The sequence below is a fragment of the Pinus tabuliformis genome, chromosome 4_1, assembly GCF_031772625.1.
Source record: "Pinus tabuliformis cultivar Carrire ecotype Pingquan chromosome 4_1, CPIR1, whole genome shotgun sequence".
In the NCBI taxonomy this organism is placed as follows: domain Eukaryota; kingdom Viridiplantae; phylum Streptophyta; class Pinopsida; order Pinales; family Pinaceae; genus Pinus; species Pinus tabuliformis.
Genome location: NC_142303.1, coordinates 210,210,894 through 210,227,777, shown reverse-complemented (window position 1 = coordinate 210,227,777; position 16,884 = coordinate 210,210,894). Strand labels below are relative to the sequence as shown.

Genomic DNA, 16,884 nt, shown 5'->3' with positions numbered 1-16,884 from the left:
TTGACTAGAGCCAAGTGCAAAGCTCAGTCATTTTTCTCCTGCTTCAACGACTATACGAGGGTCAAGGCCAAGCCCCGATAGATCGTGTTTTTTGCATGGTGTGTTGCATGTTGTGTTGCCCATCTTGACATTTTTGTTCTGATTCTTGGTGCGAAGCTTCAACGCTACAATGTCAAAGTTGATTAATTTGTTTTCTGATTCCGACAAACTTGAAGGCACAAAATCTTATAAAACATGGCACCGCCTCATCGAAAGCACTCTCATTTACAATGAATTATGGCAGGGTATATGTGATGGTGATATTAAGCCAAATAAACCCACAGATGCAGCTGCACTAGAAAAATGGGAAGTTAAGAATGTCAAAGCCTTAGCTCTTATTAAATCTTCTGTCAATGATGAAATGTATGTCCATATAGAAAATGCTACAGATGCATGGTCTGCTTTGAAAACTTTTAAAGATCTCTTTGATACTAAGCCTAAATCAAAGAAATTTGATCTACAACTAAAATTGTTGCAACAAAAATTGACTGAAGGAGGTGATGTTCTTGAATATATCTCAAGACTTAAGAATAGTAGGCAGGAAATCATTAATGCTAGTTTTCCAACAATAGATGATAGTTTTATGGTAACAATTGTAATTTCTGGACTTCCTTCTTCCTACACGCATTTTTTGGAGACTCTACAATTAACTGGGAAATTAGAGAAACTAAAGTTTGATGAGCTCTGCGAAATGTTGACCCGACATGATAAAACTTTTGGGAAGAAGAAGAATGTTGGTGAAGATGTTTTTTTCACAGAGGCCAACACTAGTAAATCATCAGCAGACAGTTCTCGAGGCAGAGGCAGAGGGAATTTCAATCAAAATCAAGCAGCACATAATGTACAAAGTCGAGGTCGAAGCCAAAGTAGAGGAAACAACTTTAATAGAGGCAACAGTTCAGGAAGGAGTAATTTTCAAGGTAGAGGAAACAACCAAGGAAGAGGCAATTTTCAAGGACAAGGAAATAATAATCAAGGTAGAGGACAATCTCAACATAGAAGTCAAAGCAGAGGCAGAGGACAATCTTCAGGAAGAGGAAGAGACTTAAGTCAAATTGTGTGTCGAAGATGTAACAAAGTTGGCCATTATGTTGAAGATTGTCGAACATCTCTTAATAAAATTCCCAAGTTTCAACAACACTCAGCTCAATTTGCAAATGATGAAGATGATGATAACTCAGAATATATTTTTACTTCCTCACCAGCATCACAACTTTCATCCCGACTTAGAAGTGACTATGAAGATGCATGGATCTTGGATTCCGGGGCAACTAAGAACATGACTTGTCGACGTGATTTTTTTTGGAATTTTCAAGATTGCCAACTTAATTCCATTTTTCTTGCAGACGATACAAAACATACTCCTTATGGAAAAGGAGCAGTTAAATTTTTTCTCCCTGGCATTGGAGAAAAAATGATTTCCAATGTATGGTATGTACCAACTTTTAAGAAAAATTTGCTCTCTTTAGTCACGATTCGACAAGCAAGACATCAGGTGATTATGGAAGATGGTTTAGTCAAGATTAATTCAGTCAAACAGAGCTTGAAAACTGTCATGACAGGTTATGAAGATGGAAAACTGTTACGAATGAAAGGGACAGTTATTCCAAGGCATTCTGATTTTGCAGGGGCAGTGACTACAGGTATTTCACCTGTAAGACTATGGCATGTAAGATATGGACATTTAAATTTTGAGAGTCTTTCTCAATTGTAGAAACAAGGAATGGTTAAAGGACTTCCCACTTTCAAAAGGGAAAATGCAAAATGTGAAGCTTGCATTTATGGCAAACAAAGTCGAGAAAGTTTTCCAACAAGTTCATGGCATGCAAACAGGCGGCTACAACTAGTTCACAGTGATGTTTGTGGACCACTACAAACTTCATTTGGTGGTTGCAAATATTTCTTACTATTCATTGACGATTTTAGTAGAATGACTTGGGTTTACTTCTTGAAGAACAAGTCAGAAGCATTTGAGAAGTTTAAAATTTTTCGCCAACTTGTTGAAAATGAAGTCAAAGAAAAGATAGGTACTCTCAGGATAGATAATGGGGGAGAATTCACTTCAAATGAATTCAAAACTTATTGCAGTGAAAATGGCATAAGATGACATCTTACTAATGTTTACACTCCACAGCAAAATGGAGTAGTCGAAAGAATGAATCGCACCTTGTTAGGAATGGCGAGATCCATGTTAACTTTCAAGAGGTTAAGTCCAACATATTGGGCAGAAGCAATACATACAGCTGTCTACTTAAGAAACAGATCTCCAACTACTTCTTTAGACGGAATCACACCTTATGAAGCTTGGTTTGGTTTCAAACCTCGAGTTAAACATCTTAGAGTTTTTGGATTAGTATGTTATGCCTTAGTTCCGAAAGAAAAACGAACTAAGCTTGACTCAAGAAGTTTGAAATGCAGTATGATTGGCTATTCTGATGAGAAGAAAGGGTACCGTCTTTTAACCAATGGAAAATTTATTGTGAGCAAGGATGTAATCTTTGATGAAACAGAAAGTAAGAGTGTTGAAGAAATTGAAAGTCTTCTTCAAAAGTTAGAAACTAAGGGCAGTAAAAGAAAAAGAAAAATGCAAAGTCAACAAACTTCACTAAATTGGTATGAACTTGATTTTCCTTCCTCTGAAGATGAGTCATCTAGTCCATCTACTTCAACAACATCATCTGGGTCTTCTAGCAGTTCATCCGCATCTCCAAGCAGTAGCAGTTCTTCTGACAGTGATTCTCCAGACTCTTCACCTGAACGACGAACATCAGTTTACATTAATCCCCTTTACAATGATGGGGACTTTTCAAAAATGCAAACAAGTGAGCACCAACTATCGAAATGGGCAGTTCAACGTTTGAAAGATGTAAAGCCTGATGAGAAAAATAAAATAGGCACCAGAAGGGCATATAGAAGTGAAGGCAATTTTGCCTTGATAGCAAATGATTTTACTGAACCTTCCACATACAAAGAAGCAGTACAACATAAAGAATGGCAACAGGCTATGGTTGAAGAATATCAAGCAGTAATTGATAACAACACTTGGAAACTTGTTGATTGTCCATCAAATGTTAAACCCATAGGATGCAAATGGGTTTACAGAATTAAGTATAATCAAAAGGGAGAACTTGAAAAGTATAAAGCACGACTTGTCGCAAAAGGTTTTGCGCAGCAGAAAGGTATTGATTATGAGGAAACTTTTTCTGCTACAGGTGAGTGGAACACCATCCGATTAACACTTGCATTGGCCGCTCAGAAAGGATGGAAAGTTCATCAAATGGATGTGAAAAGTGCTTTTATCAACGGGGATTTACAGGAAGAAGTGTATATGACACAACTGCCAGGTTTTGAAATTGAAGGGTAAGAACATAAAGTCTGCAAATTGATCAAGGCTTTATATGGATTAAAACAAGCTCCCCGAGCTTGGTATGCAAAGATGGATGAATACCTTAAGAAAGTTGGTCTTCAACGAAGTGAATTTGATGATACTTTGTATGTGCGACAACAAGGAAAATATATGGTAATTCTTGTTATGTATGTAGATGATTTGATCATTACTGGCAACCATGATTATCATATTGCACAGGTGAAAAAGGAGTTACATGCATGTTTTAAAATGACAGGTTTGGGATTACTTCACTACTATCTTGGAGTTGAAGTCTTCCAATGTCCACATCATATTTTCATTTCTCAAAGTAAGTATGCAGCAGAAGTTCTTCAATGATTTGGCATGCAGGATTGCAAGCCCGTTCTCACCCCCATGGAGCAAAACTTGAAACTTTCAAAATTTGAAGGGGGGGAAAAGGTGGACAGTACAACTTACAGACAGTTGACTGGCGGCTTGATTTATTTGACAAATACTCATCCTGATCTATCTTATGCTGTCAGTATTCTTTAACGTTTATGCAGGAACCACGAGATAGCCACTGGAATGCAGCCAAAAGAGTTCTTCGATATATCCAAGGAACAAAAGATTTTTGTCTTCTTTACACAAAGACTAAAAATTTTGTACTTGGTGGATATTCCAATGCTGACTTTGCTAGAAGTATTGATGATCAAGCATCAACATCAGGTTATTTAATGAACATGGGGTCAACAGCAATATCTTGGAGTTGTAAGAAGCAAGCTACAGTGGCCACTTCTTCAGCAGAAGCAAAGTACATTTCAACATGGGAAGCAGCATGTGAAATTGTTTGGTTGCGCAGAATTTTGCAGGGCTTGGGAATTTCTCAGGCAGAAGCTACATCATTATTCATTAACAGCCAGTCAGCCATCAAACTTGCTAAGAACCTAGTTTTTCATTCAAAGACAAAGCATGTGGACACCAAGTATCATCATATCAGATCTCTCATTGCCAAAGATGTCCTCAAGCCAATTTATTATCCTTCCAAAGATCGAATCTCCGAAATTTTCACGAAACCGCTTGGCAGAATACAATTTACTAAGTTTAGGGATGAACTTGGTATTTGTTGTAATGTATCTTTGGATCATAGGGGGGAATGTTAGATGATCCAAAAATAAAATATTATCATAGATTAGAAAGTAGGAATAAAATAATTATTAATTTAAGATATTAAATTAATAATTGTTATTCTAGAATGTTTAATTACTTAATGGAGACATTTAGAATTAGTATATTGTTGTAACAAGATATGACTCTCCAAAAGTGTCGTATCTTAGGCTCTATTTTAGGAGATTTGTTAGCTAGGTGTTTTGAATAGCATTTATTGTAAATGGGCACTTGTTATTTAATAAGTGATCCATAACTAGAGGTAGTTAGGACATGGAGCTTATAAATAGCTCAGTGCAAGAGTGTTTGGTTGTTCGGGTGTAAACTCTTGCAAAATCAAATATGTAATTGTTTTTTTCTGATTAATAAAATTACGTGTCTGAGGACACTTCTGCCATTAATTTTCACCAATTGAAATTGCAACTAATCCACCTGCCACGAAAATTGCATTCAAACCACTCATTTTTTTTCATCTTCTCTGTTTTATTTGCAGAATGAAATTTCTGATTATCAGTCTCCTCCTATTTTATAAGTTGTTGCAATGACTTTGACAATTTCACAACTACACATTCCATGACTCAAAATCATTCACAATTGAATTGCACTATTCTATAACAAATTATGCCCAAACTAGTAGACATCACCTGAAACCAATATATCATCAAGTCAAACAATGATTTAACAATGTAAATAATACTACTCTTTAAAGGCTTTTTAATATCAACGACAATAAATAACATTAGGAAAAAGTGTTCTAAAAATTAATTTCGTTAGTCAAAGATGTTTAACTGTAAATAGATTAGACATTGTACTTCAAATTATACCAAACGTCAATTGGCCAAAAAAGTCAAATCTAACTATCTAAAAGTATTTGAAAACCCTTATAATTGTATTTAAGTGCTTAGATATTAAATACTATTAAACACCATAATCGCAAATAACAAAATTTGTAAGGTTCTTTAATTCCTTCTAGTTCCCATTTGTCTTTTTATTGCTTTCCACTTATTTTGAAAAAAAGAAGGCATAATTGCTACATAAAAACATTAAAATTATTCCATAATTCATTTTTTTTTAATTTTAGCTTGACACCTAAACATAAATAACGTGTAATTTAACCCCAAATTAATGGACAACAATAAAATTCATCTCTGTCTAGTTAAAAGTATTTAGCACTTTAAAATTTAGAGAAAATTCAAAATTGCACAAATGTCTACAACATCCTAATCATTACAATCTCGTACCTATAAAATAAAAAGCACATGCACAATCAAATATTTCTCAGCTAATATGGAAATTGCTTTATCAAATCCTAAAATATATATATTTAAAAGGTCCATCATAAACATGATGAAGGCATTAAACCAATGCATGATCTCTTTACATAAAACATCTATATAGAATAATTTATATTAGCAATTTGTATCCATGACTATATATTTTTATTGCTCAAATCAATCAAAAAAAAAAATCCAATAACATTTGTTCATTGAATATTAAGCAATGCATCATGATTTACAAAAACCATTAATAAAAATAATAACATATTTCTAACTATACATCACTATATATATATATATATATATATATATATATATATATATATATATATATATATATATATATATATATATATATATATAAACTACTATAATATAATACAAGACAATGTATTTATTAACTATAAAATTATTGCAATTTTCATGTTTATTTACATTTCCTTAAATCCAATATAAATGACACAACATCACAATGATGTCCAAGAATACTAGCTGAATAAGCAATTTTAACATCCATGGAATTTAAAATAAGCAAATATAAAACAACTTAATATAATAATTTAATACTCTATTTATTTATATATAAAAACAATAAAATTTGATAATAAAACATTTTAGCATTATGTAAACAATTAAAAGAATACAACATTATTGAAATTTTAATATATATATATATATATATATATATATATAATATTCCAAATACTTAATTTACAAAATATATGAATAAAATTAAATTGAAATTGAAATAAAATTTAAATTCACATTCACATGACTTTAAACTAAGTCCCTTTTACTTTTATAAAGTTTAGTCAAAATAATCAAAACACTCACTAAAACTTTAATTCATTTTGCAATCATCCACAATTTTAAGTAAAACCAATAAAACTTAACAATTTAGTCACTTGCCACAATTTAAAATAATTAGGACCCAAAAAACCAAAAAAAAAACCAAAGAAGAACATGGTCAACAAACAAAGTAAAAAAGATCTTCATATAAAATGTACTATAAACCAAAAGTTAAATATATTGCAAAGTTGTATTTTAAATATAAATTGATAAAAGAGTTAAAAAGTATAAAAGAGTTTAATTATTTTATACAATTTTAAACTAATTTGGTTGTATATATATATATATATATAAACTTAATATTTTAGAATCCATTGTCTAAAATTGTAATTTAAATAAATAATTTTCAAATTTAAAACAAAATTGATTTAGGAAAAAAAAGAAAAATCAAACATAAAAACTATTTGCTTGCCTATTTATATTTATAAAAATAAATAAAAAATTAAATTAACCATTTTTTTCGCTAAATGTGAGGCAGTGAATGTATAATAACAACTAATTTTACTAGATATTTAACTTTCAATTCATAACATACCAACTAATGATAGACCTGATCATAAACCTCATTTAAGTCGTTTATAAAAAATAATAATAATAAATTCTAGAAAACAAAACCCAAAAATTATATTTTCAATCTATATTGAATAAAATAGTACATTACAAGCCAAATATGTATCAGAACATAAATAAAACATGCATAATCAAATAAGTTACAATTTGCAGGTAATAAATGGTATCATTACTCTGAAATCTCAACACAAACGATAAAAACCATGAAGCAAGATAATTTGACCATTACTGCTCATTTCCTCGTAAAACAACAAAGCACTTTAATCTCACCTAATATCAACATTAATGTATATGTGAATAATTTTGATTAAAATAATATTTAAATATAACGCATATCGCAACCTCTGTTCAATTTGTCAGCGCTCGCACCAGCTTCCATGCAGTATTGTAGCTGGAGCTGATTTGGTCGGGGACTATCAATAGTCGGGAGTGTCTAGAGAGACTATTCTAACGAAAAGGTCGATTTTTAACCTCATATCCGGACTCTTCTTTCAACTTGATTTCAATAGGGACCACAAAAAAATATGTACATATAGTTGAGCGTGTATACAAGGAGACCAATTGGTCACGGAATGGCATAGCACCATCCAAAACACAATGCGAAACTCCAATCTCATATCCATCCTAGCCACCGATTTCCTTCTGGTAGGGCCCACAGAAGAAACATATATGTACAATTGGCCTCATTCTAATTCATTTTTTTTGTTTTTTCATATAACATATTATTTGATAAAATTAATTTAAAATATTTTACTTTATTATCAATAAAAAAAAAAAAATTGAATAAATTATTTTTATAAGATAAAATGTTTAAAAGATGGGAACTCATTATCCTTTCTTTAAAGAAAAGAATGAAGTATTGAAGCTGGAGCTAAATTGGCCGGGGAGTGTCAGTAGTCGGGAGTGTCTAGAAAGACCATTCAAACGACAATGTCGACCTTCGATCTCATAGTGGGGGCCAACCTCCGACTTGCTTTCAATAGGAGCCACAAAAGAAATATGTGCATATAGTTATGTGTGTTTACAATAGCCACCTCCGACCTCATAGTCAGCCTAACCTTCGACTTGCTTCTACGAAGGCCCACAAAACAAACATATGTGTCTATAATTTATTATTTTGTTTTTTCACATAACATATTATTTAATAAATGTAATTTAAAATACTTTATTCTTTTATCAACAAAGAAATAAATTCAAAAAATTATTTTTACAAGACATTTATTTAAAGCAATTTTACAAAAATTATTATTCTTTCTATCTAAAAGTTTAAGATAACAAATCCAAAACTATGTAAGAAAAAAACAATGTGAATATGAGAAAAGTTCTTCGGCGTAAATCACATGATAGTACATTTGTCGACGCGTTTCGAACCAACGAGTGTGGTTCATCGTCAGGACAAGTTGAAGAACCAGAACATGGTTGCATATTAAATAGGGAGAGATCCTCCAGTGGCTAGGTTTGACTAAAAAATGGCTATATTGAAAAAACGGCTATATTAGGTCAGACTTGATAAACGGCTAAATTTGATTATTCAAATTGTTTAATTATATAATATTATTATGTTAAAATATTATTATGATACTTATCATATGTAATTTAAGTGAAAAGATAATAATAGTATTCGGGAAAAATTGCTAGAATTAATATATCTAGGGACAATAATTTTTAGTAATCGGAAGGATTTAATAATAACTAATAATAAATATACTATTATTCTAATATTTTTATTGTAATAATCTTATTGTTAATGTCTTGTGTAACTAATTAATATAAATTTAATAGTAAGGTTATTTAAGTATTATCATGACGAATATTAGTTTTAATACCAATATTAATAATTCAAATTATAATAATAATAATGATAATAATACTAATATGAATTATTAATATTGGTATTAAGACTAATATTCGTCATGATAATGGTATTATTCTTCCATAGATTTATTAATACATTTTCATGACGAATATTACTTTTAATACCAATATTAATAATTCAGATTAGTATTATTATCATTATTATTATTAATATTGGTATTAAAACTAATATTCATCATGATAATGGTATTATTCTTCCATAGATTTATTAATACTTAAATAACCTTACTATTAAATTTATATTAATTAGTTACACAAGACATTAACAATAAGATTAATACTATAACATTATTAAAATAATAGTATATTTATTATTAGTTATTATTAAATCCTTTCGATTACTAACAATTATTGTCCCTAGATATATTAATTCTAGCAATTTTTCCCTAATACTATTATTATCTTTTCACTTAAATTACATATGATAAGTATTATAATAATATTTTAGCATAATAATATTATATAATTAAACAATTTGAATAGTCAAATCTAGCCGTTTATCAAGTCTGACCTAATATAGCCGTTTTTTCAATATAGTCGTTTTTTAGTCAAACCTAGCCATTGGAGGATCTGCTCTCCCTATTTAATATGCAACGATGTTCTAGTTCTTCAACTTGTCTTGACGATGAATCACACTCGTTGGTTCGAAACGCGTCGACAAATGTACTATCATGTGATTTACGCCAAAGAACTTTTCTCATAATTTTGACATGGATCACAGAAGCCTCAATTCAACAATGTGAATATGGTTCATAAATTATAAAAGTTGAAAACAACTAACTTAAATGTCAGTTGAAACTTCAAGATCGCTTGAAGCTCAACCTTTTCTAAGATGTCTCAGATCTCGGCCTTTTCCTTATGATTCTTCTCCATAGACACGCCGACTACCCGACCACGAAGTCAGTCCCGACTTCAACTACGAGTTTCCTCTGACTCCAAAGAATCCCAAAAAACTGAAATGGAGGGAGATGCCCTTATTCTAAATTTGAATTTTTTTAAACATACTCTCAAAATCGTAGCTCAAACATGTTCCTCTATGCATAAACTTTGGGAAGAACGTACATTAAAAATTCCCACCGTTGTAAACTCATAATACTAGTAGCATTGATCTCAAAAGTTGTCCAATACCATTGAAACTTGAATTTTGTCGTCTATTCTTTTATGTTTTTGTTTTTCTAGTTGGAAACTATTTGAGACTGTAATCTCCTGTTGCTTAAACTATAAATTTTATTCCAATAAATTTAGTGTTTTGAAAAACAATTTAATAGAAGCAATGTGTCTTATGACAATGGACTAAATGTAAAAGGCATGAGAAAACTCACATACATGAGTCTGCTAAAATAGAAACATGTGTCAACTTCCGACATCGCAAATTTTAGAAACTTAATAATTAACACACCCTTGTGTCTATGCGTCGTGCCCGACTGAGGTCTGAGTTATTTTCTTCCCAAGCTAGATGTTTATGTCAATAGAAATATGACCCCCTAACTATATAAAACAACATGATATGCAGTCTAAGCCACCACCTTGCTCACGGTCCTTATGAAAATGAAAAGATCTCTATACTCCCGACTTCGCAAGTTTAAGAGTAAATTCTGAGAAATCTTTGTCATAACCGCTACATAAAATCATGGAATATGGGTCGGAAAACAATTTAAAACCAGAACATATGGAATCGAGGTTGACACCTTTCCCACAACACTTCCAAAAATGCAAATATGGGTCGACCTACGACCTATCTGTGGTCAGTGAATACTGGTTTATTCCTACAACATTTCATCCAAACCATCGAAACTCGAGTCGATAATGTATTTAACACTTCTGACCCATTAAACCAGAGTTTTCTCATAGAGAGAACTCAAAAACTTACCAAGTTTCCATTGCTAGAATCCAGTAATCCTCTTACCCAAACAATTGTTATGCTGTAAATTCTAAAGTCTCACCTGTAAATTCTGAGAAACAGTGAACCATTAGAATCCAAATTGTGCACCACAACCATCAAACCATAAAATAATTTTAATACATTCACCTGTCAAATTGTTGCCGAGGAGATTGGAAAACTCATGTCCTGCCACATAACCAAACACCTTCAGCTTTCTGCACAAAACGTTTATTGTTTTGCATCCACTGAAGTTTAAAAAAAACACTTGGTAACAACAAAAACATGACAATGACGAGTTATGTCGCACAGAAAACACAGGCACAGAAACATGAAATCTAGTCTCAATGAGCGCGGCAACACCAAGAAAAAATTAAAACAACCACTTTAAACACCGAAAATAGCTAAATCTACTTCTCGATAATCCATTAACCATAATAATAAACTCTCCACCAACACTCTTAAAACGAAATTAACAACAACAAAGCTCAAAGAAACCTAATTTAACTCCCATTTGTACGAAGGATCACCCTTTCCTGTACCTACATTGTACAATCAGAATCTACCCACTCTACCATGCATGGCAAGATGACGTTGACCCTCGAAATCCAAAGCCAGGGATGCGGCGGCGGGCTAACGTCACGCAAAAGTTTTAACCTAGATATTTGAAAAATTGCATGAGGACAAACTAATAACTTGGAACCAATCATAAATTGATAAAAATGCAAAAGACAGAAGTTTGGACAAACACATGGGAGCTCACAGGTGCAGATCACCAGGAGCTCCCTTCAGCAAATGCATTCGCTTCATATTATTCATTAATCATCAGAAATTAAATAGATACATAGGGATAAAACAGATTCCTAATTAATAGGAACTGAATGTCAAATAAGGAGCAAATCATAACTACTAACCTATTCTCCATTAATTTCTAACATCCCCCCTTAATGGAGAAAGGGATTTTTAAACACACCTAAAATGTCCCTAAACAAATCAAACTTCAGTCTTCCTAGTGGCTTAGTGAATTGTAGTTCCAGCTATTCTTGTGTCACGTCCACCTCAGATGTCCACACAATGTCCTTTAAAACAGTAGAAAAATTCTCGTTGAACTTGTTATACTCCAGTCCTTGTATGCTACCGCGGACATCTCCATGGCATACTTTCCAAGAAACACGGTTCTTTCAAAAATGCCTCCGCCATTTATAAGAATTTGGCGAGCCAGAAATGCCAGTCAGCAATATGTTTCAGAATACTCCTAAAAGCTCCTGTGGCATCAACTACTAAACGCTGGTTAGATAGACGTTCAATTTTACTTTCTGATTCATTTCTTTTTGCAACAAAGGCCCCTCCACCATTTCTTCCACCAGAGCGACCCCGTCTCTCACTATTGTGATCTCTATCATGATACTGATGATTGCTTCTGTGGTCGCCAGTCCAGGAAGAGCCACTGCGTGAGGCAGTGGTATGCCTTATCTCGTGTTTTTCATTATCACCAGACACTGAACCAGCCTTTGGTTGATAAAACTCCTGAGGTTTTTGATTTGAGAATGGCTGAGAATGTCCCTGTGGATTCTGTCTCTTTGGAATCTCTATTGGCGCTTGCTGATTGTTCATATCTTGTCTCTCATGTCGTCCAGCTCCAGGAGACGACTCTGAAGCTCTTGGTATGGTAGTACCCTGCTGTTTACGGCTCTGGACAACAGTGGCTCGGGGGTGTTCATGACTGTCTGTTCTCCACGCAAATTCGTCAGTGGCAGTAACTTGAGGACGCGGATACTTGAGCAACTTTTCGCCGTCTGTTGTGAGAAACTGCTTGAGCAATTGTTGGCCGTCTGTTGTGGGGAACTTGATGAGCTCAGGAGAAATGAGACTCGTGATAGCGTCCAGAACTGGGTTGTCAGGCATCTTTATCCCATTGGAGTAGAGCTTCACAATGTCTTCAAAGGAATCGAATTCGTTGGGTGTTGGATCCAACAGAGATTGGAGCTCTGGAGCTCGGGTGTGAAGCGCTCCAATTACCTTCTCAGCAGGTACCATTGATGATGGATACCTGCTGTCCTGTAACAGATTTTCAGCAGACTTATTTGACGTGATCAAGGCTTGCTGAGGCGTACTTTTCACATTCAACTTGTAGAGTCCTCCTATGCGAATACCTGTAGCAATGGGCTTCATCTGATTCAACAAATCTTTAATAATGCAATAAGATTTAAAAAATTCTACCTTGAGGTCCTGATCTGTAATCTTGGACACAGAAATCAGGTTCTTCTTAATGCCAGGTACATACCACACATCAGATATATTCCTGATCTTACCATCCGGCAGAGTAACAAGGACATCTCCATGTCCCTTGATCTCGTACCCACTATTATCTCCAAGATAGACTTTTACTCCAGTGTTGGATTCTTTAAAATTTCTGAACCATTGCTTTTTACCTGACATATGTGAGGAGGCTCCAGAATCCACGATCCAAATATCTGATTCATCCTCCTCAGTAGCAGTGTCACCCTCGGCCATAAATAGTTTAACATCCAGATTCTGATCTGGGTCTGTATCTGAGTCTGCATCTGCCAAATGACCTGCATGCCTTTTCTGATTATACCTATCTTGATTTGCCTTCTTCTTGCGACAAAATTTAGCAATATGGCCTATCTTACCACAATAAAAACATTCAGGAGCAGAGTCATTTCTATACGAGGTCATACCTTGTGGTGTCATTTCTGATGTGTTGCCCCTCCTCTGATCAGTCATCGCTCTCCCTTTTGGCTTGAACTTTGTTATCAATGCAAGATCTGGATCTTGAGGCTTGAGAGACGACCTCCTTTCCTCTTCATGTAGCAAAATTCCAGTAAGTTCTTCAAAACTTGGAGGCTTTTCCCTTGCATTCAATCCAGTTATAAACATCTGATAGTCATCTGTCATACCGTTCATGGTGATTGTCACCAGATCATCATTTGCCACGGTTTGACCAATATCAGATAGTTTATCTTTAACTTCCTTTATCCGAGATAAGAATGATGAAACAGACTCATTCTCCTCCATCTTGATTGAGAGGATCTTCTTCCTGAGGAACAAGGTTCGGCTGGTGTTCTTGATTTCATACATGTCTTTGAGAGTTTTCCAGATCTCATTCGCTGTTTTGCAATCCCGAATATGAGGGATGATGCAGTCTTTAACTGACAATTTTAGTATGACCTTTGCCTTCAGCTCCCTTTTCTCCCATTCTTGAATTGTTGCATTCGTTCCACCATTTGCAATAGTTGGCTTACCTTCATCACCGATGACAATGCTGTAGGTATTCTGACCTTCAAGCAAAGTCTGAAGCTTAAATTTCCAATTTATGTAATTGGAACCATCCAATTTGCTGCTTTCATTTAAATAATCTGCCATTTGAGAATTCATCTTGAAAAAAAAAAAACAGGTTACCCGGCAACCTTTTTTTTTTTATTAAGCCGCCAGCGAAGGTGAGGTCGAACCGGGAACTTCCAGAAGATGGGAAGAAAGCCCTCGAATGATCTGGTATCACACAAAATATCGATTCAAGAATATCGATTTCCACGAGCAACCCAAAGCGCAGAGGGTCACCTTTCCGATCAGGGCTGGATCGTATGCCGAGGAGCAGCTTGGGCTGACATTATAATGCCAACAATCACGCCAAACAGCCCCAGTGCACTCCCAAAAATTTCAATAACTAAAATTTTCACAAACAGTGAAGAATTTTGGGCATCTGCAAGTGCACAGCTACTTCCGATTATGCCAACACAAACCCCGCAAACTAGATTGGCAAAACCCACGATGATTCCAGATGCAAATATGGCAAATCCTGCTCTCATTGCCTCTGGTGCAAATATGTTCATAGACGGACCACTCTCTAGCTTTGTCTGTAGAATGATTGCCACAATTACACCATATATGGCCACAGCTTCACAGAAAATTACACTGATAAGATTTTTGGATGTAATACGCAGAGCCTTAATTGTCGCACCGATAAGACTACTTCCTGTTGTATATATGCCCCAGGCAGCGCCCAATACAGAAACCCCAATCGTTGTGCCAATACCCACTGCAGAATATGCATAGGCCGAGGAGCAGCTTCAACGTTGTTCAACCCACCCTTCTCCACGGATTTCACGCGAGCAACAATCACGGATCGACTGTGAGTTCAAGAACGCCGACCACCGATCTCCTCACGCAGCTCCGAGCTCTTCAACTTGCTCGCTGTCCCTTCACCTTTCACGGTCGGCGCGATTCAACAATGATTCACTCGCTCCTAGCCTCCGCACTTCCTGATGATCCGACCTCCTCTCTACGGCCTCTTCCCAAATGGCATTCCTCTGCTCAATATTCCATAGCTCCAACACCTCCACGCAGCCTCGATTAGCCTCCAGGTGTGAGCTCTTCTCTGTGGCGATCTTCTAGCCTTATCGACTAACTCCTGTTAGTGGGCGCAGATCAACTCTCGATCTTTAACCCAACAAACCGGTCCTTTCAGCCTAAACGACTCAGCAGCATTCGCGCCCCATAGTGGGCGCCAAGATCTCTGTCCAGATTTCTGCCAGATCCACGACATTCTCTGTAGGCAGATCTCTGCCTCTAATCGATAAGATTGGAAAGAGCCCGATCGCTCAACCTTCCTTTTAAGAAAACATTTAAAATACCGGCTAAAACTCCAGCCAATTTGAGTCAAATCGCTAAACGAAAAACAAGAAGCTTACATAAAATTCATCCAGAATGGCTTCATAAAGCAGCCTTTGCACCTCGCCGAAGATTTTCAAATAATAGGCCAAAAGTTCCAAGATTTGGCTCGATAAAATCTTCAACAAGTGCAGAAGAAGGTCCAGCGCTTAAAAACTTCACCTGCTACTAATTCCTCCAGCATTTGAACGCATCTCTTCCCTGTGTTACTCCCCGCTCAAGGATTTGCAGGCCTTCTCAAACCTGCCGTTCTGACACCATGATAAAAATGCAGTTGACAAAAGTTTGGATAAACACACGGGAGCTCACAGGTGCAGATCACCAGGAGCTCCCTTCAGCAAATGCATTCGCTTCATATTATTCATTAATCATCAGAAATTAAATAGATACATAAAGATAAAACATATTCCTAATTAATAAGAACTGAATGTCAAATAAAGAAAAAATCATAACTACTAACCTATTCTCCATTAATTTCTAACCTAAATGTTACTCCCTAAGCAGTGATATAACAATGCTAAAATGTCACAATCATAAAAAGAAAACGAAAAGAAGTGGGTGAAGTGAAACTTTTTCAAAAGAATCACCCCAACAATAATTAAGAGAAATTGACACGTGCCCTGCCAAAGTGCTGGATCCCTGTGAGTAAATCGTCCACCGCTCGTGACATCTATGATACATAGGCCCCAACTCCATCCATACAGAGAACGCGGGTGACGTGGCGGCTGCAAGTGGGTGTCCTCGTCTTACGCGCATGGTGTCTGCAGTCTGTTTACGAACAATAATTAAGAGAAGCTTCTACCGACACGTGCCCTGCCAAAGTGCAGGATCCCTACGAGAAAATCGACCATTGCCCGCGACATCCATGATACATGGGCCCTGGCGCCATCCATACTCAGAACCCGGGTGACATGGTGGCTGCAAGTGCGTGTCCTCGTCTAACATGTGTGGTGTGTGCAGTGCGTTCACGGTTTACCCTAGGGAGTTCTAACTGCAAGTGTAAATTCTGAGACATAGTTGAAGGGATGAAATGATGAAACCCTGAACTACTAGGAATAAGGAAAATTTTAACGAGGGAGTATATACCAATACTGGAGAAATTTGACACAGTGAAAGACTTTTCTTTGCTCTACAAGGGAAGGAGGAGGGTTTGGAGATCATACGCTTTACGCCAATATTGTCGTGACTCCAGT

General features: G+C 35.2%; 1 pseudogene; it reads right to left on the bottom strand.

The window, feature by feature from the left end:
- Nucleotides 1–14,589: 14,589 nt before the first annotated feature.
- Nucleotides 14,590–15,566, bottom strand: LOC149174953 (V-type proton ATPase subunit c''2 pseudogene; annotated as a pseudogene).
- Nucleotides 15,567–16,884: the final 1,318 nt, after the last annotated feature.